This window comes from Rana temporaria, chromosome 2 (genome assembly GCF_905171775.1).
Source record: "Rana temporaria chromosome 2, aRanTem1.1, whole genome shotgun sequence".
Classification (NCBI taxonomy): Eukaryota; Metazoa; Chordata; class Amphibia; order Anura; family Ranidae; genus Rana; species Rana temporaria.
The window spans coordinates 129,104,285-129,132,122 of record NC_053490.1 but is presented as its reverse complement, the minus strand read 5'-3'; the positions used below and the strand labels follow the sequence as shown (position 1 = coordinate 129,132,122).

Below are 27,838 nucleotides of genomic sequence, written 5' to 3'. Positions count from 1 at the left end.
CCTTGTTTCACTAAAACCCAAATTTTCAAAAAAACATTTGTCATTGGGACAGAAAGTGAGGTGAAATCTTCTGAACAGGTGCACAGACAGCAAAACAAATGTTACAGGGGTGATAACCCTTCCCTATGTTTTCCAAAAAAATAAAAATAGATTTTTTGGCTGGAGCTACACTTTAAAAATGTACCAGTTAAAAATTACAAACAGATTCTACTTAACAACAAACCTGTCTTGTTTGCACCGCCTGTATCTTGCTGTTCAGAGTATATAGGCCTTTCCTTTTTTAATTTGGATGCGGGGTTTCCGATTATTATCTATACAAGACCCAAAGGGGCTGGTAATGGCCTGGGGGGGGGGGGGGGCATGCCATTTTTTTGCAGGGACAGTTCTAAACACGGGAAACACGTGCCACTTCACAGGCATACTATAGACACCCAGCAGGTACGATATTTAAAGGAATATTTCACCTTTTTTTCACTTTAAGCATCATTAAAATCACTGCTCTTGGAAAAACTTCAGTTTTTAAAACTTTTTTTTTGCATTGATACATGTTCCCTGGGGCAGGACCCGGTCCCCAAACCCTTTTTAGGACAATAACTTGGATATTAGCCTTTAAAATTAGCACTTTTGATTTTGAATGTTTGCGTCCTATAGACTTTAATGGGGTTCTAAAGTTTGCGCGTTCGGTCCGTTTGAAGGTTCTGATGCCAAACGAACCGGGGGGGGGGGGGGGGGTGTTAAGCTCATCCCTGGTCTTGAGCACTTTGAGCACAGGAACCCAATCGATTCATAGCCTCCCGCTGTGTAGAGCGCCAGGTTACCTTTAGGGATGAAGCACACTCTGGTGTCGGTAATCACTATTCTCAACCCGACAGGCCCACAGCTGACACTTGGTGCAAAGGTTTTCCAGTCAGTGCTGGAAACTCCAGGATACACCATTCTTGCTTCTCCGTCTCTCAACACATAGATCCAAGATGGCGATTCGCGTCCCTCTGTGGCCTCCTTTGCAGAGCAGTAACTCCTTCCCCTGCCAAAGGATTGGTTTAGTTGCTCAGCAGAAACTTCAGCTCCTGCCTCTTTCTTCCAGCAGCATGCCAAAAATGTTATGAAGTCTGCCTTAACCACTTCAGCACTGGCGTAAAGTGCCAAAAGTCACAATTTAGTACAATATGTATTCTGCTACATGTTTTTGATAAAAAAATCTCAATAAGTGTATATTGATTGGTTTGCGCAAAAGTTATAGCGTCTACAAACTATGGGATAGATTTAGGGACTTTTTATTTTTTATTTTTTTAAATATTTTTTACTAGTAATGGCGGCGATCAGCGATTGTTAGGTTTGACTGCGCATTGCAGCAGACAAATCTGACACTAAGGCCTTGTACACACGGTCGGACTGTCCGATGAAAACGGTCCGCCGGACCGTTTTCAACGGACATGTCCGCTGCCGGATTTTGGTCTGATGGCTGTACACACCATCAGACCAAATTCCCCATGGACAGCGAATACGGTGACGTGGCCGCGACGTCGCCGCGACGATGACGCGGCGACATGCGTGACCCCTGGAAGGTCAATGCTTCCACGCATGCGTCAGCTTAGCTGAAACACTAGATATCTCTTTTACTCCCTGACAGAACAGTGGTCTGCCTTGTTTATATAGGCAGACCGCGGTTCTGCCTTTCCTCCTAACGATCACAGCAGGAGCAGCGGCACGCGCGTGTCTCCTAGGTCGCGTGTACAAAATCACGTACAAGTACATGATTGTGTGCAGCCGGGTCGCCCTGCCGCAGTATATATGCGGTGGGTGGTTCGAAAGCAGTAAAGTCTTATTCTTTCAGCTTTGTTGACCTTTGCTTTTACTTTAGAGCCCCTTTAGACACGTATTCCAGCATGATGTATAGCATACCACCTCACCATAATGAGCTGTGGTGCATTACAAGATTGGAGATTTTTGGCACGATATTTAATCACGTCGCTGCCTTAACATAACAGGCTTTAAGTGAAAAGAAAAGAGGATGAGTGGTTGCACACCCATGCAATAAAATGTCGACTTTATTGGTATCAAAAATTGAATAAAAACACCCAAGCACGGACAGGCAAGAGGTGATGAGGTTGATGTGTTTCACAAGAAATTTCTTGCTTTGTCAGAACTATAAGGAGATGCAATCTCGGAACCAATTTATACGTAACGATTCAATAACAGATGTTCATAATCATATGATTGCATTTCCTGTTTCAAGTCCCGTCAGGTGCATTCTTAGTATTTTCATGTGACACTAAACCAATACGCATAATACAAACATGATAAAAGGATTAGCAAAAGAAAACATTTACAGTGCCTTGCGAAAGTATTCGGCCCCCTTGAACTTTGCGATCTTTTGCCACATTTTAGGCTCAAACATAAATATATAAAACTGTAATTTTTTTTTTGAAGAATCAACAACAAGTGGGACACAATCATGAAGTAGAACGAAATTTATTGGATATTTCAAACTTTTAAAAAAAATAAAAAACTGAAAAATTGGGCATGAAAAATTATTCAGCCCCCTTAAGTTAATACTTTGTAGCGCCACCTTTTGCTGCGATTACAGCTGTAAGTCGTTGGGGTATGTCTCTATCAGTTTTGCACATCGAGAGACTGAAATGTTTGCCCATTCCTCCTTGAAAAACAGCTCAAGCTCAGTGAGGTTGGATGGAGAGCGCTTGTGAACAGCAGTTTTCCGTTCTTTCCAAAGATTCTCGATTGGATTCAGGTCTGGACTTTGACTTGGCCATTCTAACACCTGGATATGTTTATTTGTGAACCATTCCATTGTAGATTTTGCTTTATGTTTTGGATCATTGTCTTGTTGGAAGACAAATCTCCGTCCCAGTCTCAGGTCTTTTGCAGACTCCATCAGGTTTTCTTCCAGAATGGTCCTGTATTTGGCTCCAGCCATCTTCCCATCAATTTTAACCATCTTCCCTGTCCCTGCTGAAGAAAAGCAGGCCCAAACCACGATGCTGCCACCACCATGTTTGACAGTGGGGATGGTGTTTTCAGGGTGATGAGCTGTGTTGCTTTTACGCCAAACATTGTTGCCAAAAAGTTCGCTTTTGGTTTCATCTGACCAGAGCACCTTCTTCTACATGTTTGGTGTGTCTCCCAGGTGGCTTGTGGCAAACTTTAAACAACACTTGTTATGGATATCTTTAAGAAATGGCTTTCTTCTTGCCACTCTTCCATAAAGGCCAGATTTGTGCAGTATACAGGGACTGATTGTTGTCCTATGGACAGAGTCTCCCACCTCAGCTGTAGATCTCTGCAGTTCATCCAGAGTGATCATGGGCCTCTTGGCTGCATCTCTGATCAGTTTTCTCCTTGTATGAGCTGAAGGTTTAGAGGGACGGCCAGGTCTTTGTAGATTTGCAGTGGTCTGATACTCCTTCCATTTCAATATTATCGCTTGCACAGTGCTCCTTGGGATGTTTAAAGCTTGGGAAATCTTTTTGTATCCAAATACGGCTTTAAACTTCTCCACAACAGTATCTCGGACCTGCCTGGTGTGTTCCTTGTTCTTCATGATGCTCTCTGCACTTTAAACGGACCTCTGAGACTATCACAGTGCAGGTGCATTTATACAGAGATTTGATTACACACAGGTGGATTCTATTTATCATCATTAGTCATTTAGGTCAACATTGGATCATTCAGAGATCCTCACTGAACTTCTGGAGAGAGTTTGCTGCACTGAAAGTAAAGGGGCTGAATAATTTTTTTTAAAGTTTGAAATATCCAATAAATTTCTTTCCACTTCATGATTGTGTCCCACTTGTTGTTGATTCTTCAAAAACAATTACAGTTTTATATCTTTATGTTTGAAGCCTGAAATGTGGCAAAAGGTCGCAAAGTTCAAGGGGGCCGAATACTTTCGCAAGGCACTGTATTCATGTAAAATTGAGGGCCAGTTCACACCAGACGCAGTTCCGTTCAGTTCCGTGCGCATTTTTTTGCACTAAAATGCATGCGCAGTGTTTTCCATGTATTCTAATGGCTCTAGTTCACACCATGCAGTAAGATTCCGGTCAGTTTCCGAAACTGACTGTATTGGTGCAGAAAAAATGGAACTGCATTTGGTGTGAAACATTAAAAAAAACATGTAATACACTACAGAACTAAAAATACGAGAGGCACAGCCGCAACTTATTGTGGAAATTGATATCCTCCAAAAACTTTGTAACATACATTTCTTGCTCATACATCACGGGACACAGAGCCTTAATTACTTAATGGGTTATGTAGTCACCACAGGTGATTGGACACCGGTTAACCCAATTAGAATTGAGTTCCTCCCCTATATAACACCTCCCAAATGGAGAGTGCCTCAGTTTTTTTTGTCAGTGTTTAAGGTGGTTGGTCACGTTCAACATGTGTTAAGAAGAAAGTGCTCTTTTGACGGTCTGTCTGTGGAGGCCTAGGAGCTATAATCGGATCCATACCTCAGGCCGATATCAAAAGCCTAAGATGAGTGGTACCCTGGCCTTGTGTAATGAAGAAACAAGGTTTGCCTGTAATGTCTTTCTGCGGAGGTCTGGGCTCTGGGATCCAGACTTTGGTGTACTAATGCAACTGTGGCACGAAAAGTTTCTGGCATAGTCTTCTACAGGTCCAGGTATGAGGTTTCTCTAATGGAACCCTTAATAAACCTGAAGGTTGGCACAACTTGCCCGTGTGATGGGTGAAAGTTGGAACTACTTATTAGTAGCTTTTCCTGCGGCTGGATAAGGTAATAAGAGGATCATTTATTTTATATTTATCTTTTGTGAGTAGGATGTCTTTCCTGGTTTTCACCACTGAAGGGAGTAAGTGCATACCTGGTGTATTCTTACATAGCCATCCAGGAACAAGCTCAGTGAAGTCGGTCAAATAAAAAACACCGCTCACCTCCTCCTCTGCAGGCTCTGCCACAAAACGCATACAGGTGTCCCCCAATGATGCCCCCAGTAATCTCTGCCCTTCTCCTCGTCTCCCTGGGTGCCGCCATGACAGTGGCGGGTGCATGCGCCGGGAGCGCGATTCATGCTGTCTAATGGGCGGAGGGAGGGGCGTGGTTTCTCGTGCCCGTGCGCAGACACAGCACACATGTGTGTAGGCACCAAGAGGCTGATTTAAAGCACAGCATGCAAGAAGCCTTCTGTAAGCGGCATTGACACAGAGCTGTGGGCTGTAAGCATCCCTGTGGATTTGAACCAGGCAAACTAAGACTCCTACTTGGCATCAGGTTGTGCAGTGAGCTAATATATGTGTATTGTAAGACTATAACACAACAATGATTGCATTTTTTTGTGGATAGTACCTTTGCTTTACAGTAAGAACTATGTCCCCAAGAAGAGGTACAAGGGCTGGTAAAGAGACATCAGAATATCCCCGCTTATGGCTAAGGAATCTGAGCTTGCCTGCAGTTTACCATTCCCTTCTGTCAGCCTGATAGCAGCCGCAGAGGATGAGCCCCTGTCTGGTTCTGCAGTTTCTCTTATGGCAGCTCCTGTATACTTTACTGAGGATGCTTTAAAAGTTGCTTTGGATGGCTTAGAAGGAAGAAATGCTACTATTATCGCAACCTCCTTGAAAGATAGCAGAAAACGTGGTAGATCCCCTTCATCTGCTCTGGCTCTCTAATCAGATGAGCCTTCTGAGGGTGAAAAATCCCTCTCTGGAGATGAGGATCAAGTGTAGTCTAAGGGCTCAGAGTATGAGAGGATTCCTGCTACCTCGCTAAAGATGCAGGTGCAATATTATGCAGAGATGGTGCGTGCCACTTACAAATTGCCTCCTGTGGAGGCTTCTATGTCCTCTGTTTCCTTTTTGGGATCTCGGAAATCCCTGCAGGCTGCATGATCCTTTCCAGTTCATCCCTTGCTTAATAAACTGATTATCTGGGCTTTCTCAAGCTTGAGAAAGGAATGCGGCAGCCCTGTCATTCGCTGCCAGCATTCAGAAACGCGTCGCTTTCCTGGTGACGTCATCCCTGTTCGTCCATCGGCACACATGGCTTACAGCGCCTGCACAGGATCCTCCTGTCCACCGCCGAAAAATAAAGATTCCACCAGCGGCAGAAGGACAGATCCCCTGCATCCCACAGCGCTGTACCAGGGACAAGGGAAAGAACTCCATCAGATGCACCAGATGATACCTACCTATCCTTCTGAAAAATTGCTTCTACACGCTTTTGATTGACCACCAAAATGTGAGTGTTTTTTTAACTTGTGGCTTTTAAAATTAAAACTGTTTTAAAGTATTGCACCCAGAGGCGCCTCTCTCCTTGTTTGTCTCCTAGATTGGAACATGGTCTCTGTTCCCTACTGACGGCAGCCTTGAGTACATACCCCCATTCAAGCATACCCGCACATCCCCCATCACCACCCCAAACAGCCGGAACTTTTACTGATTTCAGCTTTTTATATTGACTATGCTGCCTTCAATAATAATGCTCTGATAAACTTCTTGCGCATAATTTACTCGCTAGACTGCAGGGTTGGCCTGTTCGGATTCAGTCCAACAATGCTACAGCCGTGGCCTATATCAATCACCAAGGAGGAACCAGAAGCTGGATGCCCAAAGAAAGGTGGATCACATCCTGGCCTGGGCAGAAAGGCATATTCCTCGCCTGTCTGCGGTCTTCATTCCAGGGGTAGAAAATTGGCAGGCGGGTTTTTAAGCCGCCAGCAGCTGAGTCCAGGAGAATGGTCTCTACACCCTGACATATTTCAAATCATATGTCAGAAATGGGGTACCCCAGATGCGGACCTGTTGGCACCCCGGTTCAACGCAAAGCTGGACAAGATGCCCTGACAAACTCATGGGATCGTTATTCTCTGATTTATGCATTCCCTCCAGTTCCTCTTCTCCCACGATTCCTTTAGAGAGTCAAGAGGAAATGAAAGCCGGTGATTTTGATCGCCTCGGCTTGGCCCAGGAGACCCTGGTATGTAGAAATCGTAAGGATGGCAGTAGGAAGACCTTGGGTTCTCCCACTACGCTCTGACCTACTTTTGCAGGGTGCAGTATTCCATCCTGCCCTACAAAGTCTAAATTTGACAGTTTGTCTGTTGAGACCCACATTCTGTGAAAACTTGGGCTCTCAGGTCCAGTCCCATCCTCTCGGGTTAATGCTAGGAAGCCGGCCTCCAGGCTCATCTACTACAGAATCTGGAAGGCATGTGTTTCCTGGTGTAAACCCAGAAGTGGGCATCCTAGGAAGTATGCCATTAATAGGATTCTTGCCATTCTTCAGTTGGGCTTAAATATGAAGTTGGCCTTGAGCACTATCAAGGGCCAGATCTCGGCCTTGTCGGTATTCTTTCAAAAACCGCTTGCCTCTCATTCCCTAGTCCGGGCCTTGTTCAGGGAGCACTACGTTGGTTAAGTCTCCCGTGTGCCCATGGGTTTTGAATTTGGTATTATCTGTTTTACTGAAGCTACCTTTTGAACCATTATACCATGCTTCTTTAAGTCTTTTGACAAAGAAACAGTTTTTTCTTGTAGCCATATCCTCGGCAAGGAGAGTATCGGAATTGGCGGCTCTTTTATGTAAAGAACCGTATATGATTATTCATGATGACAGGGTGGTGCTGCGTCCTCACCCGACTTTCTTACCGTTTTTTTTCTAGATCCGCAGTCTGTGGAGGAAGAAGGTCTACACTCTCTAGATGTTGTTAGAGCGGTTAAAGTTTATCTACAAGCTATGGCTAAGATACAAAAGACTGATTGTTTGTTTATTCTTTCAGGGCCCAGGGATGGGCCAGGCAGCATTGAAATCTACTATTGCATGTTGGATTCGACAAGTCATTATTCAGGCCTATTGTTTAGAAAAGAAGATTCCTCCTTTTCAGATGAAGGCGCACTCGACTAGAGCAGTTGGTGCTTCATGGGCAGTGCATCACCAGGCGTCCATGGCTCAGATCTGTAAGGTTGCTACTTGGTCTTCGGTCCATACATTTACTAAGGTCTACCGGGTAGATGTGAGAGGGTACGAGGATGCCGCCTTTGGGCGTAGTGTACTGCAGGCAGCAGTATAGATCCTCTGGCCCAATGGCAGTCTTGTTTTCTGATCTGTGTCTCCCTCCCCTCAATTTTAGCATTGCTATGGGACATCACATTAAGTAATTAAGGCTCTGTGTCCCATGGTGTATGAGCAAGAAAATCGTTTTTTTTTTTATACAGCTTACCTGTAAAAATATTTTCTTGGGAATACATCACGGGACACAGAGCTCCCGCCCCTCTTCTGAGTTAAACGTGGGACACTTATTGTTTTGCTACAAAACTGAGGCACTCTCCATTTGGGAGGGGTTATATAGGGGAGGAACTCAATTCTAATTGGGTTAACCAGTGTCCAATCACCTGTGGTGCATAACCCATTAAGTAAGTAAGACTCTGTGTCCCGTGATGTATTCCCAAGAAAAGGATTTTACAGGTAAGCTGTATAAAAAAATCCTATTGTTTCTGGGGACATATAGGACATCTAGAAACGTATCTATAGTCAGGGAATACCCACTGAAAACAAACCTCCAATCCCATGCATGTATATATGCATGTGTATATGCACCAAAGTCCATGATCAGCTATCAAATATGAACAAAATAAATTTACATATAAACATAAGCCATATATGTCTCTGAAGGCGAAAAACAAACATGCATAAGAAGAATCATTTAAATGTATAATTGTAAAAAAATTAAAAAATCAGATAACATAAGAATAGCCCGATCATGAACATATGAATATATATGTGTGTGCGTTCACAGCCCACACTGTGTGTGGTGAGAAAGATAATGTTAGCCTAGGATGCCCACACAAACAACCCCCCAATCATCACATGTATAAATATGTCAGTAGACATATGGAGATGTATCCATAATCGGGAAGATCTCATTAAGAACCCAAACTTTTATGCATGCACACATGTATAAATGCACCAAACAAAGTCCATGGCCAACAATTACATATACACACACATAGCTCCCAACTGTCCCTGATTTGGAACAATGTCCGTCTGTCCCTCTGATCTTTTTTTTTTAATGTAATTCTCTTTTCAAGGGGTTGTAAATCCCCGTGTTTTTTCACCTTAATGCATCCTATGCATTAAGGTGAAAAAACACCTGGTAGTGACCGACCCCCAGCCTCTCCGTATTACTTACCTGAGCCCTGAAATTTTCCACGGTGGAGACACGCTCTTTCTTTGCCCGGGGTTCTCGGCTCTTGATTGGATAGATTGATAGCAGCGTGCAGCCATTGGCTCCTGCTGCTGTCAATCAAATCCAATGACGTGGGCGCAGGGGGCGGGGCCAGGCTATAGACGCCAAATGATGGACTCGTGAGCACGCCCACAAGGTAACACCCCGGGAGAGCGCTTCTCCTAGGGGGTTATACAATGCGAGGAAGAGCCGTGAGAGCCACCGAAGGACCCTAGAAGACAATGTTTGGGGCCGCAAAACTAACTGCACAGTGGAGGTAAGTATGACATGTTGGTTATTTAAAAAAAAAAAACTTGACGCTTTACAATCACTTTAACCACTTCAGCCACGGAAGAATTGGCTACCAATGACCAGGCCATTTTTTGCGATTTGTGTCAATTTAACTGACAATTGCGCGGTCGTGCGATGCTGTAACCAAACAAAATGTACATCTTTTTTCCCCACAAATAGAGCTTTCTTTTGATGGTATTTGATCACCTCTGCGTTTTTTTTTTTTTTTGCGCCATAAACCAAAAAAGAGCGACAATTTTGAAAAAAACACAATGGGGGTTATTTACGAAAGGCAAATCCATTTTGCACTACAAGTGCATACTACAAGTGCAAAGTGCACTTGAAATTGCACTGAAAGTGCACTTGGAAGTGCAGTCGCTGTAAATATGAGGGTAGATCTGAAATGAGGGGAAGCTCTGCTGATTCTATTATCCAATCATGTGCAAGCTAAAATGCTGTTTTTTTTTTCCTTGCATGTCCCCCTCGGATCTACAGCGACTGCATTTCCAAGTGCACTTTTAGTGCAACTTCAAGTGCACTTTGCACTTGTAGTTTGCACTTGCAGTGCAAAGTGGATTTGCCTTTCGTAAATAACCCCCATTATATTTTACTTTTTGCTATAATAAATATCCCAATTTTTTTTCCCCTCAGTTTAGGCCAATATGTGTAAGCGTATATTGATTGGTTTACGCAAAAGTTATAGCGTCTACAAAATAAGGGATAGTATTATGGCATTTGTATTCTAAAAAATTTTTTTACTAGTAATTGCGGCGATCTGCGATTTCTATCGGGATTGCGACATTATGGTGGACACAACGGACACATTTGACACTATTTTGGGACTATTGTCATTTACACAGCGATCAGTGCTATACAAAATTCACTGATTAATGTGTAAATGACACCTTCAGGGAAAGGGTTAAACACTAGGGGGCAATCAAGGGGTTAAATGTGTCCTAGGCAGTGATTCTAACTGTGGGGGGATGGGCTACCAGTGACATGACAAAGATCACAGAGAGCAGTAGATCTCTGTCATGTCACTAGGCAGAACCTAGGCCTAGTTCTGCCTCTCCACACGGCAATCGCGGGCCGCCGCCAAAAATCGATTTTGCGGGACCCGCGGACTCACTTCTGAGGCGCGTGGAAGGTACATTGCTTTGCCTGCCCGTGCCATTCTGCAGACGTATATCAGTGCGAGCCAGTCGGCAAGTGGTTAAGGAGCATGGCAGGATGTGTGTCCTATGCCTACATACTTTTTCTAATAGTTGCCCCACATTCCCATCTCAAAAAGTTGGGAGGTATGCACACATATAAGTCACATGTATCTCTGAGGGCGAAAAAAATACATATATGCATGCTGAAGAATCATATGACAACATGAATACATTCGAATACCTCATTATAGAAAGAATATATATATATATACTGAACATCGAATCAGAGTAGCCTCATTGTATGCATGTGTGTGTATCCGCAACCTACACCATATAAAACCCCACACACAAGAAAGCAGCATAAGTTTAGGACACGCAAAAACACACACAGGAAATCAGAGACACTTATAGGCTAATCGTAAAAGTGGGTCAAGTCCCACTCCAAGCTCTTAACACGCTTTAACACACCACACACATTTTAATGGAACCTTAGAGCTGTGTTTCTTTGTGAACTGGGCTTTTACAGCTTCCATATCTGACTTGTTATCTTCCTTTATTTCTGTTTGCATTTCTGTAAGCATTGTGTCATCTGCCCACATCTTTAGTTTTTATCTCTGGCATTCTCAGCATTCTCAGCATTCTCTTCTATTCACTGATCCCAGAATTCTGTTTTTTGTTTTTTATATGCTCAACATTATTATTATTATTATTATTATTATTATTATTATTATTATTATTATACAGGATTAGGGTTGGATTTTCATCAGTGGAGCCTGTAGCCACACAACCTTTGATGCCCAAAGTAATCACTTTCCGGCAGGATCAACTCTTTTACACACAAAATGTTATTAAAGGAACACTAAAGGCAAAAATGTTTTTATAAAAAAATAACAAACATGTTATACTTACCTCCACTGTGCAGCTCGTTTTGCACAGAGTGTCCCCGAACCCTGTCTTCTGGGGTCCCTCGGCGGCTGTCTCGACTCCTCCTCGCAAGAGCTTTCCACCTTCATGCGAGCGAGCGAGCATGGTGGAAAGCTTTTGCGGGCGCGTTTCTATGATACAGCGGCGGGCATAGCCACCAAATGTATTACTCGGCCCCGCCCCTGGCGCGCCACGTCATCGGATGTGATTGACAGCAGCGCCAGCCAATGGCTGCGCTGCTATCAATCCGTCCAGCCTAGCCAATCAATGGCCAGGCTGGGAACCGAAGAGGATCACGGGGACGCACACAGGACTTTCGAGGGGTGAGGTAAGTAAAACGGGGGTTGGGGGGGGCAGCACTGTCAGATGTTTTTTCACCTTAATGCATAGGATGCATTAAGGTGAAAAAACATTTACCTTTACAACCCCTTTAACCACTTAACGCCCGCCGCACGACCATTTACGTCCGCAAAATGGCACGGACAGGCAGATGGACGTATATATACGTCCTTGCCTTTCCGCGGGTCGGGGGTCCGATCGGGACCCCCCCGCTGCGTGCGGCGGGCGGCTTACCTTGGGGAGCGATCCGGGACAACGGCGCGGCTATCCGTTTATAGCCGCTCCGTCACGATCGCTCCCCGGAGCTGAAGAACGGGGAGAGCCGTATGTAAACACGGCTTCCCCGTGCTTCACTGTGGCGGCGCATCGATCGTGTCATCCCCTTTATAGGGGAGACACAATCGATGACATCAGACCTACAGCCACACCCCCCTACTGTTGTAAACACACACTAGGTGAAGCCTAACACGTTCAGCGCCCCCTGTGGTTAACTCCCAAATTGCAACTGTCATTTTCACACTAAAGAATGCAATTTAAATGCATTTTTTGCTGTGAAAATGACAATGGTCCCAAAAATGTGTCAAAATTGTCCGAAGTGTCCGCCATAATGTCGCAGTCACGAAAAAAATCACTAATCGCCGCCATTAGTAGTAAAAAAAAAAAATTAATAAAAATGCAATAAAAATATACCCTATTTTGTAAACGCTATAAATTTTGCGCAAACCAATCGATAAACGCTTATTGTGATTTTTTTTTACCAAAAATAGGTAGAAGAATACGTATCGGCCTAAAAAAAAATGATATATGTTTTTGGGGGATATTTATTACAGCAAAAAGTTAAAAATATTGCATTTTTTTCAAAATTGTCGCTCTATTTTTGTTTATAGCGCAAAAAATAAAAACCGCAGAGGTGATCAAATACCACCAAAAGAAAGCTCTATTTGTGGGTAAAAAAGGACGCCAATTTTGTTTGGGAGCCACGTCGCACGACCGCGCAATTGTCTGTTAAAGCGACGCAATGCCGAATCACAAAACCTGGCCTGGGCATTTAGCTGCCTAAAGATTCGGGGCTTAAGAGCCCATTCACACCTTGGCGTTTTGTCGCCTGTAGCGCGACGCGCACAAACGCCAGAGGGACCAAAATACATGTAAGGCTATGGGCATGGTTCACATCTGAACGCCGATGCGCCTGACGCGCATCGCATGTAGTCAATAAAAGTTCAATACACGCTCAAATACGCGCATATCGCGCGATATGCGCGTATTTGAGCGTTTCCATTTCCCATAGAAAGTAATGGAAACGCTTGATTCAAGCGACTTGCGTGACAACGGGCGTTTGCCCATGCAGAAGATTAAAAAAATCTACCAACATAGCAACAAGTGATGAAAAGATGATAGTTTTTCCTATTGGCTAAAACAAAAACGTCAAAGTACAAAAACGTCGGACAACGCTGTATGCAAACGCGCATATTAGCATGAATATGCGCGACAAAACGCCGGAAGAAAAAGCTGGAAAACGCCGCTATTGCCTACGCCTAGGTGTGAATGCAGCCTAAGTGGTTAAGCTAATGTGCTGACTGTATTTCTATTGTTGTAAGGTAGAAATTGTTATTAAATCTGAATTTCAGGTAAGTGCAGTTGCTTGTGAAGGGTACACATTTTGAAATTCTTATGATTTGGAAGATTCACTGGGTGATGGAACATTTCAGTCAACTTAACATTAGACTTTTTTTGATAGTATATCGAGCGTAGTGCTGGAAATAGAATAGTTTAGTCAATTCACCGTCAGACTTTTTAAAATTTGATTGCATATTGAAATTGGTGGTAGAAACCTCTAGGCCTTTAGATTAGGGCATATAATCACTTTTAGGGTTTGTTATATATCTATTGTGCTTGATATGATATATTTTATATCACATTTATAGGTATGTGGGGGCATTTAATATATGCTTTCAGCACTCTCTAATTTTTTTTTGTTATTTATTTTTTCTGGACAGCTTGTCCAATTAACCACTTCAGCCCCGGAAGAATTTACCCCTTTCCTGACCAGAGAACTTTTTGCAATACGGCACTCTGCCGCTTTAACTGACAATTGCGCGGTCATGCGACATTGCACCCAAACAAAATTTATTGCAACATTATGGCGGACACATCAGACACTTTTGACGCTATTTTGGGACCATTGTCATTTATACAGCAATCAGTGCCCACAATGCCACGATTTAAAGGCGACGTACCTGTATGCCCATTTGCCCAGCCGAGCCATTGTGCCGCCGTATATTGTCGTGCACTGGTTGACATGTGGTTAACCACTTCCCGCCCGGAGTACGTCATATGTCATCCTTGACTTTCAGTGGGAATATCTGAATGATGGGTGCAGCTACAGGCATCATTCAGATATCCTCGTTTTCAGCCGGCGATTCTGTGCACAGCAAGAATGATCATAGTGGCAGTTCCGCCACTTGATCATTATTACAGGCGACAGGAGGAGACTCCCCCCTCCTGAAGCCATCTGGTGCTTCTCCAAGCTCTCCCGTGCCATCGGGGACCCGGAGAAAGAATCGGCCTGTGCCGGATGCCGACAATAGAGATTTCCGGTGACCAGGTTGTCACCAGTCATCTCTATGACCGTTGGAGGCCTGGGCGCAACGTTATGACGTCACGCCCAGGCCTCGGATGTAAACAAAGCCGCGATCGCAGCTAGTAAGCATGAGATCTGTGAATTTATTTTCTTGATCTCATGCTTTCCAGCATCGCATTGACCCCGCATCGCTCCATAAAGAGGACCTGTCACAATAGATTTCTATTACAAGGGATGTTTACATTCCTTGTAATAGGAATAAAAGTGATAACAAAAAAATTAAAATGTTAAAAAGGTGTAAAAAAAATAATGAATAAAAAAATTAAACATTTAAAATAATTCTAGCACTATACCTCCTCTGTAACTCTAAGCTGGTAACCTGTAAAACAAAAAAAAAATAAGAGATTTTTAAGTGCCAAAGTTTGGCCCCATTCCATGAGTGTGCGCAATTTTAAAGCGTGACATGTTGGGTATCTATTTACTCAGCATAACATCATCTTTCACATTATACAAAAAAAATGGGTTAACTTTAATGTTTTGTTACTTTTTAATTCATTAAACCGTTTAAAAAAAAAAAAGCTTTTGAATAATGATTGCGCAAATACCATGCAATGACTGTCATTTTATTCCCTGGGATGTCTGCTCAAAAATATATATAATGTTTGGCGGTTCTGAGTAATTATGATTTTTACATGTAGGAGAGAAATGCCAGAATAGGCCCGGTATGGAAGTGGTTAAAGGAAGATGAAAAAACAGATCTAATGGCAGGTTCAACAGGTAATAAAACTACTATATATCTATTGTACTTGATATACGTTATATCACATTTTTAAGTGTGTGGGGCGTTTATTATATGCTTTCAGGTCTGTGTAAATATTTTTATTTATTTATTATTTTTATATTTTTTTCTGGACTGCTTGGTCTGTGAAAGGAAGATGAAAAAAACTGATCTAATGACAGGTTCAACAGGTAATAAAACAGCGGCGCACATTTATGCCGCCGTAGCGTATCTCCTTTACGCTACGCCGACGCAGCGCAGAGAGGCAAGCATGGAATTCACAAAGCACTTCCTCCCAAAACTGCGCTGGGTTTCCTAGGCGAAAGCCAGCGTAGTTGGAAGTGGGCGTGAGCCTTGCAAATGATGGGCCGAGCGCCAGACAGATACGTATAACGAACGGCGCATGCGCCGTCCTGTGGGCGCATCTCAGTGCGCATGCTCACAATCACGTCGGAACAACTGCCTAAGATACGCCGGATCACTGCCTACGGCGTGAGCGTAACCTACGCCTAGTCATATACACGTCCAACGTAAACTACGTAAAATACGCGGGCTTGTGTTCCCTGGTGCAGCCCTTTGCATGGATGCTGCTGAGTTACACCTCCTTTATGGGGCATCATTTTACACAGTACGTACAACTTACGCGCACTAGTTGTAGCCTGCGTCGGGCGCAAGTACAATCGTGAATCGGCGTATCTTCCTCATTTGCATATTTGAATCGAAAATCAATGGGAGCGCCACATGCGTTCAGCGTAAATATGCGCCCACTCAACGCCGGCGTAGGCAAGTTACGTCGGTGGAATGAAGCCTGTTTTTAGGCGTATCTTAGTATTGTGGGCACGGCGCACAGATACGATGGCGCATATTTGCACTTACGCGGCGTATCTCGAGATACGTCGGCGCAAGTGCTTTGTGAATCCGGGCCAAAATGTTCTTTTTTTATTTTGCCTATATTTCCACCCTAAATGTGACAAGTAAGCCAGGTTTCTAGCTGAGCCCTTATCACTGAATGTGAGATAAAATAGTAACTGCCAAAAGCATTTACTAGGACTAGTGGTTTGTCTCATACTAGTGCTTGCATCTAAATACACAACAAATACACGACTGTCATATTTATACTATTGTTATCATCCATTATATAGAAGTAAAAGCACTTTATGTCATTACTATAAAAAGAATACAATTAGGCTCCATGCACACTAGCATTTTTTTTAGGCTAAAAAAAGGCTGGAAAAATCACTGGATAACAAATGCTGGTAATAGCTTTTTGTAGTAGTGTTTTAGCAGCGTTTTATTAGCATTGATGCAGTAAAAGGGGGGAAAAAAGCTACTTCTAGTAGTGTTTAGGAGCATTTCTGCTGGAAAAACACTCTAAGAAACTCTACGAAAACATATTTTTTTCTGCTTCTAGACACTAAAGCTTGTTGTGCAAAGTGGATTTGCCTTTAGTTAATAACCCCCAATCTGAGAAATAAAGTACCTTTGTGCAGTAGCTACGTTTAGGCGACTACCTTTCCTTTGTATTTCTCCTCCACGCTGCAAGTCTCTGGTACATTCTTAAAAGAAGTGCTGCTGCTGATAAACATAGTCACACGTCAGTCAGTAGGTGGTGACACAGTTTTGCAGTCTGTACAGTTCTCCACTATTACAGTTTTTTACAGCAGTGGATTTAAAAAGAACTAGAAACAAGTACTAAGAATATTTTTTTTAAATAATACATTCATAACATATTCAGTATTACCACCATTTAGGTTATTTCCAGTTCAAAATTGGGCTAGATTCACATACCTTTAGTTGGGCGTAGCGTATCTCCTATACGCTACGCCGCCGTAACTTTGAGAGGCGAGTATGGTATTCTCAAAGATTTTGCGGCCGAAGTTACGGCGGCGTAGTGTATTAGGGCCAGCGTAAGCCCGCCCAATTCAAATGTTGAAGCTGTGGGCATGTTTTATGTAAATTAAGTGTGACCCCACGTAAATGACATTTTTAACGAATGGCGCATGCGCCGTCCGTGAACGTATCCCAGTGCGCATGCTCCAAATCACGTCGCAAATAGTCAATGCTTCCAACGTGAACGTAACCTACGCCCAGCCCCATTCACGGACGACTTACGCAAACGACGTAAAACTTTTAAAAATTTTACGCGGTTCTGACGTCCATACTTAACATTGGCTGCGCCATGTTTTTGGTGGTTTATCTTTACGCCTGAAAACGCCTTACGTAAAAGGCGTATCTTTACTGCGACGGGCAAGCGTACGTTCGTGGATAGGCGTATCTTGCTGATTTACATATTCTAGGCGTAAATCAGCGTACACGCCCTAGCGGCAAGCGTAAATAGGCAGTTAAGATACGACAGCGTAGGAGACTTATGCCGGCCGTATCTGAGCAACATTTAAGCGTATCTCAGTTTGAGCATACGCTTAAAGTTGCGACGGCGCAGATTCGGACTTACGACGGCGTATCTAGTGATACGCTCGTCGTAAGTTTTTCTGAATCTGCCCCCTTGTGTTTATAAACAGATAATTAGAATATTTTTTTAGGACTGATTAAAATTTTCGTGTTTGGTTAATCGATTTTTTTTTTAATCGATTAATCGACTAATTGCGAATTAACATATAGAACCAACTACTTTTAGCTGATCTCCTTGCATTGCAACTCTGCATTAGTCAGTGGTAAATGTGGTATACACTATATACAATCACCCGTCACTAGTTAATTTTCCACAATCTATGACTTAACTTCACAGTTCACACAAATACGTTTTAAATTCAAACTGTAGCACTGACCTAAGTATTTTTTTCTTATTAAACTTTAAGAAAAATGTAGAAAGTTAGTTTAACTTTAATTATAAAATGTCTAGTATATTGACGGTCAGTCACTTTATAGTAGGCAAGTAGGCATCACTTTAGCCAGTCACGCAGACATACCAGAGTGTTTACATTTTCTGGAAGCAGACATGATCGCATTTTATTGACAATATACCCTGAAGAACTGAACAGTCTTTCGCACGGAACAGATGTTGCAGATACACAAAGAATTGTCTGCACAAAACTGCTTAGGACAGGAAAACGATGGTTATTTTTGCCCCCTTCCCCTGATGGAGCCTAATGCATCCTCCTGCTCCACAGATGCAAAGGTACCTCAATCCAATGGGTGCAGTTTGCTCGCATCCAGCAGGGTAAGTCTCACTCTCCAGGCTGTCCGGTGACGTCAAGAATTTTGATCGATCAAAATAATTCTGATTGACCAAAATAATTTTGATCGATCAAAAAAATTAAAGATTAATCGAGGAATTAATCTTTAATTTCCCCAGCCCTATATTTTTTTAATAATCATTTCATTACTTTTTATTCAGTATTAACACATTGGGGTTGCGTTACTAAAGTCAAACAGACTGTGAACTTGGCACAGTTGCACTCTGCAAGAGTAGTTGCTCCAGGACTTATTAAATGAAGTAAAGCATAATTTGCAAAGAATACCCAATCACGTGCAAGGAAAATAAAAAAAAACAGCATTTTTACTTGCACGTGATTGTATGATGGAAGTCACCACCCCCACCATGAAACATGGTGGTGGCAGCATCATGTTGTGGGGATGCTTTTCTTCAGCAGGAACAGGGAAGCTGGTCTGAGTTGATGGGAAGATGGATGAAGCCAAATACATCGCAATCTTAGAAGAAAACCTGCAATGCTCCATACACACGGCCGGGATTTCCGACGGGAAAACTGCGATGAGAGCTTTTGGCCGGGAATTTGACAAAAACGTACGGCAAAAAAAAGAGAACTGGCTCTCTTTTTTCCCGTGGGGATTCCAGACTGACTTTTTCCAGTCGGAAATCCCGGCCGTGTGTACGGAGCAATCAAGTTTGCAAAAGACTTGAGACTGGGGTGGAGGTTTACCTTCCAGCAGGACAATGACCCTAAACATACAGAAAGAGCTACAATGGAATCGGTTTTGATCAAAGCATATTCATGTGTTAGAATGGCCCAGTCAAAGTCCAGACCTAAATCCAATTGAGAATATGCAGAAAGACTTGAAAAATGCTGTTTACAGACACTCTCCATCCAATCTAACAGAGCTTGAGCTATTGTGCAAAGAAGGATGGGCAAACATTTCACTCTCTAGATGTGCAAAGCTGGTAGAGACATACCCAAAATTCTTGCAGCTGTAATTGCAGTGAAAGTTGGTTCGACAAAGTATTGACTCAGGGGCTGAATACAAATGCATGCCACACTTCACATTTTTTTTGTAAAAAAAATTGAAAACCATGTATAATTTTCCTTCCACTTCACAATTATGTGCCACTATGTCTGCTCATTCACCAATCTCAGGGAGACATCTGCTTCTCTTAAGAGCACTTACAGTATGTTATGGCCAGATAAGCTGGTACAGTGACTGACAGGCCGCTCACTTTCCTCCTCCATTGCCTACAGACATAAACATACATTTTTAAGTCTAGTACACACGATCAGAAAATCGTACCTAAAAAAAACGCTTTTAAAGTGATCTACGAAAATTGGATTGTTAGTACACTTTCTAGAGCTGATCAGGACAGGTCATGCGAAATTATACGACGGGACAAACATGAACATTTTTCTTGTACAATACCAGATCATACGATTTTCATTCAATTGGTACAGTTTCCCTCCAAAAATAGGATATAAATACAATACAATACATAACCTTCGAATTTTTACCCCGTCATACGATAATTTTTGTAACTTTAGTAACCCCTTAATTTTTTGATGTGGAGACTAGCATGCAAAAAAACAAACAGGCCATCATTCGTCCGATAACCTCTTCGTGTGTACCAGGCTTTAGGGCATCAACTGAGCCAAGAGACCTTTAGTTAGATTCAGAAAGAGTTAAGCCGGCGTATCAGTAGATACGCCGTCGTAACTCTGAATCTAAGCCATCGTATCTTTAAGTGTATTCTTAAAATGAGATACACTTAAATCTTTTTTTTTTTATCCAAAACAAAGTTTTATTGAAGCACCAAAATAAATTTACATACATCGAGAGTACTTCCAATCCTAAATCAATAGACAGCAATCCATTACACATTTCAGTTGTGGTAAACCTTCGCAATATATCAAGCACAAATATGGCAAAATCCATTCCCATCCCGTCCCTGCCTCCCCCCCTCCATATAGATGCTTCTCCCGTCCCTAGTCCCGAACACATTGACAGTATAGGAATCAAGTTGGAGTGCTCAAACCGAGTATCCTACCTGTGACCAGGTCCACCGGTGCCAAGCCCGGTACATCTAGCCACCTGCCCCATAGCTTCTCGAACTTCTGGGAGCAACCTCTATGTTGGTATATCACTTTCTCTTTGCGCAGCATTTCCCCCATTAGGTTGATCCATTCCCTCATGCTGGGGGGCTCCTCCGCTATCCAATGAGTCATTATAAGTTTGCGGGCCAGAAACAGGGACCTAATGACCGCGACTCTGGTGCTCTCCTCCCACTCCAGTTCCTCCAGTATAAGTAGCAGGCAGTGTTTTGGGTCAACAGGTAGCGTTATCAGGAACACCCTGTTAATGGTGTCCACTACGCCCACCCAGTACGGGTGAAGCTTCGGGCATCTCCACAGTAGGTGAATCAAGTCCCCATGGTCTCTCTTACACCTGGTGCACAGCGGGGTGGGTCGTAGCCCCATAGCAAACAGTCTGTGGGGGGTGTAGTACACTCTCAGTAGTAGGTATAGTTGCGATACCTTATGGGATACATTCAGGGAGCAGATTGGCACCGCCTGTAGCGCCTCATCCCACTGTTCACCATCCATCGGGCCCAGGTCCCCCTCCCACTTGGCCCTCACTCTCAGCGGGTGTTTGGTCATGAAACTGTGTAAGAGCATGTTATAGCATTGCGATATAAACCCCTTGGTAGAGGTCGCCCCTGCAATCAAATTGAACAGAGGGGTAGGGGAGGGAAGCCACTCCGTAGCTTCGCCCTGGGCCCGCACTGCATGTCTAAGTTGCATGTAATAGAACTGCATCGACATTGGTAGTTGAAAAAGCTCCTTTAGAGTTTCAAATGAGAGTAGTTTCCCGTTCCGAAATATCTGCCCCAGGCGGGTTATCCCATATCTTTTCCAAAGTGCCCCATGCTGTAACTTTGCTAGCTCAGGGTATGAGTCATTCGACCAGATGGGGCTATAGTCCGTGAACCCTGTTACTCCCTGCAAGTACCTAGCTTTGTTCCACACTTTTTGCATAAGGTTGTAGGTAGGGTATTGTTTGTTTGGCTTCCCAAAGGCTAACGCTTCCAGGGCAGGTGCCACCGACTCCCTCCCAACTGTATGGAGCATCACCATCTCAGAGGAGCTTCCTCCCTCCCCCTCCCTCCTCTCCCCAGTGCGAACCTCGCCCACCAGCTGCTGCAGCTGAGCGGCTATATAGTATAGCCAGGGATTAGGAAGGGCAAGCCCTCCCTCATCCTTCGGGCATTGGAGATGTTCCAGCTTAATCCTGGGGGTACGGTTTTTCCATATAAGTGAGCGAAACAGTGCATTAACAATACGGAATACCTTCAAACTCACTACTGTGGGGGTATTGTGAAGAACATAGAGCAGTTGGGGCATAAGGATCATTTTAATCAAATTTACCCTGCCGGCTACCGACAGGCCTAAAGAATTCCACGTTTTAATGCGGTCACAAAATTTTTGCACCAGCGGGGACACGTTCAATCGTCCATACTCGCATATCTTGGGCGTCACCTGGATACCCAGATATCTGAATGAGGCAGTCATGGGCACCGTGGATGAGGACGGGGGGGGCCCCCCCTCGTCAATGAGCATCAGCGAGGACTTGGTCCAATTGATCTGCAGCCCAGAGAATCTACCAAATTCCTTTATCACCGTCATAGCCTCCGTCAGTGAGCCCTCTACGTCTCCCAGCAAAATCATGGTGTCGTCCGCGTATAGCATTATTTTTTCCTGCCTGTTTCCGTATCTGAACCCTACTACCTCCTGACTGGCTCTAATTTTAATAGCGAGTGGTTCTATCGCCAAGGCAAACAGCAGAGGCGACAATGGGCACCCCTGCCGCGTGCCTCTCCCCAAAGAGAAAGTGTGGGATACTGCCCCCGACGACCGAATAGCTGCCCTCGGGTTGTAGTACAATAAGCGGACCCAGGAAATGAAGGTTTCCCCAAACCCAAACCTCCCAAGCACCTCCCATAGATACTCCCACTCAACGCTATCGAAGGCCTTCATAGCGTCCAGTGAGAGAAGGGCCCTCCCTCCCACATTATCAGCTGGGGATTGCATGTTTAAGTATAACCTGCGCAGGTTGACGGCCGTCGACTTGTTAGGCATGAAGCCAGCCTGGTCCGAATGCACCAGACTAGTAATGACCCCATTCAGCCGGATCGCTAACATTTTGGCCAGTAGCTTAATATCGCTCTGGAGTAGCGATATCGGCCTGTAGGAGCCCGGATCCAACGGGGCCTTTCCAGGCTTTAGTATCAAGACAATGTTAGCCGTAGTCATAGAATCAGGTAAGGTCTGTCTTTCCCTGGCTGTATTAAACACCGCTAAAAGTTTCGGTAAGAGAATACCCGCGTATCGCTTGTATATTTCAATGGGTAATCCGTCTGCCCCCGGTGCCTTACAGTTAGGGAACTCAGCCAGGGCTGTCTGCAGCTCCTCCAAAGTAAAGGGGGCGTCTAAGGTCCTTCTCTGTTCCCTACCCAACCCGGGGAAGTCAATGCCCTCTAAGTAAGTCAAGAGTTCTGCTCTGGTAGATAGTTCCGTCGGAAGGTACAAGTTCTCATAGAACCCGGCCAGTTCCGCCAATACAAGGTCCGGGGAGTTCACTATTTTGCCCTCTTTGTTTTTAATAGCTCCTATGCTGGGGGACCTCCGCTGAGAGTTGGCTATTCTTGCTAGCATACGTCCTGTACTTTCACCCTCCTCAAAGTACGCCAATCTAGAGAAGAATAGTTTCTTTTCTGCCTTTGAGGCGAGCAGCCGCTCATAAGCTGATTGAGCTGACTGCCATACCTCTCTAGCCGCCTCCGTAGGGGTTTGCACGAAAGCCTCCTCCAGGGCCGTTACCTGTTTTTCAAGGTCCTCTTGGAGCCCTGAAGACGCCTTCTTCACCCTGGTAATTTCCCTTATAAGCAGCCCCCTCACACAAGCCTTAAATGCATCCCATTGCTCGGACGGGGATTCAGCAAAGCTCTCCCTCTCCAAAAATTCCCGCATGCTCCGCTCCACCTCTTCATGCGACAGGAATAGTTCTAGCCAAAAGGCATTAAATTTCCACGGGGCTCTCGGGAGTGTAGAGGGTGGGGAGATAATGAATTTTGTCACCAACTGTGAGTGATCGGAGACGCTACGTGGCTTGTAAGTCACTTCCGAGATGGACGGGAGCATAGCGGAGTTACACACTACCAGGTCTATCCTAGACAGCGTCCCATGTGTCTTAGAAAAGCATGAGAACTGTCTGTCCAATGGGTTCCTTGACCTCCATACATCAATCCACCCTACCTCGGTGAGCAATCTCAGCAATGGGGAATCCCTCGGAGTGGACGAGGCCCCAGAAATAGGGTGTCTGTCCACCGAGGGATTCAGCCAGCAATTAAAGTCCCCCACTATCAACAGCGGAAGGTCCGGCCTGCCCTCCAAATAGGCCAGCAGTGACCGGAGCACCGCCACTGTGAACGGCGGGGGTATATAAACACATGCCACTATGCAGGTCAGCCTTCCTACCCGACAATGCATGAAAATAAACCTTCCCTCTGCATCAATACACACATCTAGTTCCTGAAAATCAATGGCCGCATGAATCATTACACTCACACCTCGGGAGTAGGAGGTGTGAGTAGAATGGTAGGCCTTACCCACCCAAGCATATTTCAGACAGCATTGCGTTTCAATAGTCAAGTGCGTTTCCTGCATACATAAAATCATTGGATGATATTTTTTCAGACAGGAGGATACCATCATACGCTTCAGTGGGGAGCCTAGGCCCCTCACATTCCACGATACTATTGGTAACTCAGCCATTAGGATAAAACATGTATAAATGAAAGGGCAAAAAAAATACAAAGAAAACCATCAATCCCAGGCAGGCATCAGGAGGCCTAGGAGTGGCAAGGAAAGGACAGTCACTATGCCACGGTGTAATGGTAAGCAAAAAGAGTTCTCGATGTAGGTGGTAAAGGTGCAAAAACCAAAAGGCCTGGGCCGTCAGCTGACCGGTCCCGTATCCATGGCCTAGAATCCGTAAACAGAATTGTATTGCAACAAAACGAACAACCAAAAAAAAGGAGTTATAAGTCCAGGTCGCCAACAGAGCTGACCCCTCAGCTCCAACAGGAAGCGAACTCCTATAAGGCACTTTTGCTCCACGTGTATTGTGGAGCGATCGCATTTTTCTTGCAGCTTTACAAGGTGGCTCAAAGAACTCTTCCAAATGTAACGTCTCCCAGCAGAACAGAGCACAAACGTAATCAGATAGAAACAGGATAAGAGTCTTTTTGTGCAGGCAACATTAAACGTTAACAGCAGGTCAGCTATTTCCAACAGGGGAAGGGGAAATAGGGGATGGAGCTCCATCCCTCAGTTTATAGCACGTGTAGACAGTGCTTCAAAAAGTAACGAGCAAGCATAATGACCTGTTTCAGCTTCTGTAGTTTCAGTCTCCCTCTTCCTCTCTCTCGCGGTGACGTAGGGCCTGTTCATTCCGGTCAAGCCACACTGCAGCATCTTGAGCCGATTCAAAAAATTGTGCTTGGCGGTTGGCAGTGACTCTCAGCTAAGCAGGGTACAGCATTGCATACGGTAGTTGTAGTGCTCGCAGACGCCTCTTCACGTCCGAGAATTTGGCCCTGCGGCGCTGCACTTCAGCAGAAAAGTCCGGGTAGAAGGACACTCGGACCCCATTAACCTGCACATTAGCCTTCTCTCTGGCATGTCTCAGCACCGCCTCCCTGTCTCTATAGTGCAGCAGTTTGGCCAGGATAGGCCTAGGGGGGGGCCCCAGGCTGCGGCGGGCGGCCTGGTGTGCGGTGCGCCCGTTCCACCGTAAAAAATGGGGAAAAGGCCTCCTTCCCAAATATCTCCACTAGCCAGCTTTCAATAAAGGTGGTGGGGTCCCGGCCCTCCGTTTTCTCTGGCAACCCCACTATGCGCACATTATTGCGGCGTAAACGGTTTTCGATGTCATCAGCCCTGTTGTTATTGTCCCTGGCCATCTGAATGGCTGCATGGGCCTCCCGGGCAACTGGGGGGAGTCTGTCTTCCACCTCACTCACACTGCTCTCCACAGCCGTCGTGCGCTCCCTTATCTTCTGCATGTCTTGCCGCAGCAGGGATACATCCTCCCTAAGGCCCCCAAACTGTTCTTTCAATGTGTTCACTGATGCAGTACACACATGTACCGCTCTTAATATTTCAGCCAGTGTCGGTTGTTCTGTTTCCCCAGCCTCAGTGTCTGGGTCTTCTTGTACAGTGGGGGGCTGTTCTGCACCATCAACACGCTCCACACATCTCCAGGCCCCGCCATCTGCCCGTCCCTGCAAGGCCTGCCCTGAATCCGGGGACCGCTCAGCTTCCCCCCCTGTACCTTGTTCCTGGGGGCCCCCAAGCTTCTGCGTGAAGAAGGTCATGTCTCTAGGGTACTCCTTACCCTGAGTCTTTGCGGCTTTTTTGCTGGGCTCACCTCTGGATTTGTCTGCACCTCGTGGTGTGCGGAGGGCCCGGGCCGCGGCAGCGCCATCTTGGATCTCGAGTGGCGGCCAATCGTCCTGTTTTTTAGCCATTCCGCGGGTACAGTGGGCCGGCGGATGGACCAGGAGGTTGCCTGGGTGAGTAGCCAGCTGAACAGCCGTTCAGAGCCTTCGGATCGCTGCTGGGAGAGGATCGATAGTGGGTGCTGCGGAGGAGCTGTGAGACACACGTCTTCTCACATGCCGGTCTTGGCCACGCCCCCAGATACACTTAAATCTAGCTAAGATACGACGACCTGCGCCGTCGTATCTTAGCTGTCTATTTAGGCCGGCCGCTAGGGGCGTGAACGCTGATTTACGCCTAGAATGCGTAAATCAGCGAGATACGCCTATTCACGAACGTACGCTTGCCCGTCGCAGTATAGTTACGCCGTTTACGTAAGGCGTTTTCAAGCTGTCGGCTTTCCGGTTCCTCCTGCTTCCGTGCTGCCTCCTCTTGCAGTGCGGGAAAATTAACCCTTTCGCGGGACTGCGGGAAGAAGCTGTCTATGCGGGAAAGTCCCGCAGAATCCGTGCATGTTAGGAGGTATGCGCAGGGCTGTCATCAGGAATTTTGTGTCCCCTTACACAGCCCTGGAGTTTCATGCCTTAGACCAGCCCACTTTAGTTCACGACTATTAAAATAATGTCCGCGCCTCGGCTGCGGGAACGCAGGAGCAGTGTTGCCAACCTACCAGATTGAAATTTACTGGCACAACACCCAAAATTTACTGGCACAGGCAAATTTTTACAGACATTTTACAAAAGCTAAAAAATTACAGTTTTAAGTGCATATTTCCGTATTTAGGCTACAAATAAGTACACTGTGCAAATAGCAATACGATTTAAGGTAGATATTAAGGTAAAAAAAATAATTTCTGTTATTTCCGCTATAATAGTGTATCGGGTTCTGTTCCCCATCACCTCCTGCCCCCACCAGCTCTTGCTACCATCACCTGCTGGCAGCTCTTGCTACTATCACCTCCTGCACCCACCAGCTCCTGCCATCACCTCCACCACCACATCTTGCCACAATCACCTCCTGCCACCACCAGCTGTCAGCTCTTGCCACCATTACCTCCTGCCAGCTCTTGCCACCATCACCTCCTGCCAGCTCTTGCCACCTGCTCCCATCACCTCCTGCCCCCACCACCACCTGGCTGCACCCACCACCTCCTGCCAGCTCTTGCCACCATCACCTCCTTCCCCCACCACCTGCACCTCCTGCCACAATCAGCTGCTGTCAGCTCTTGCCACCATCACCTCCTGCCCCTACCACCATCACCCCCTGCCAGCTCTTGCCACCATCACCTCCTGCCAGCTCTTGCCACCTGCACCCATCACCTCCTGCCCCCACCACCACCTGCACCCTTAACCCTCCCTCTCTCTCACCCTCTCATGATATACAATAATGGATGTAGGGGCCTTTTGGTGGGCGTGATTTTTCGGAGGGGTGGGGGGCAGCATTTTATTGAATTAAAGTGGGCCGGTCTGGATGAAGTCCAGGGCCAAATTTTTGTCCCAGTCCAGCCCTGACCTCTTCCATGGCCGGAACTACACCTGCAGACTCTGTCATGGCTGCCTGATACTGTTACGTACCTGGTTTCCAGAGTCTGATGCAGGGTAGCCTCTCTTACGACTCTGGTTTGCGAGCCACTGGATATGGGACAGCGGGCTCGGAGCACAGAGGGGTAGGAGTGCCGGGTGGTGATGTGTAGAAGCAGGTGGACGAATACCTCTGGCAAGTAGATGCTGAACGTACAGCGGAGGATGGGTCAGCGACCCGCACAGAAGCTGCGACTACAGCGGCACAAGTTGGTAACAGTTCAGGTAGGATGGGTCAGC

General features: G+C 45.3%; 1 protein-coding gene across 3 annotated transcripts in view; it reads right to left on the bottom strand.

Annotated features, from left to right (window-relative positions):
- The window catches only part of LOC120929492 (17-beta-hydroxysteroid dehydrogenase type 6-like), a 65,148-nt gene extending 48,297 nt beyond the window's left edge, over positions 1–16,851 (bottom strand). Inside the window, exons 1-2 of one of the 3 annotated variants that reach the window (XM_040340974.1) lie at positions 16,757–16,817; positions 14,852–14,877 (exon numbers count right to left, since the gene is read on the bottom strand). The gene's annotated coding sequence lies outside the window, so the exon portion shown is untranslated. Of the gene's footprint in view, positions 1–14,851; positions 14,878–16,756 lie in introns of all 3 variants that reach the window. The other 2 variants (XM_040340973.1, XM_040340975.1) reach the window with 2 other exon arrangements.
- Positions 16,852–27,838: the final 10,987 nt, after the last annotated feature.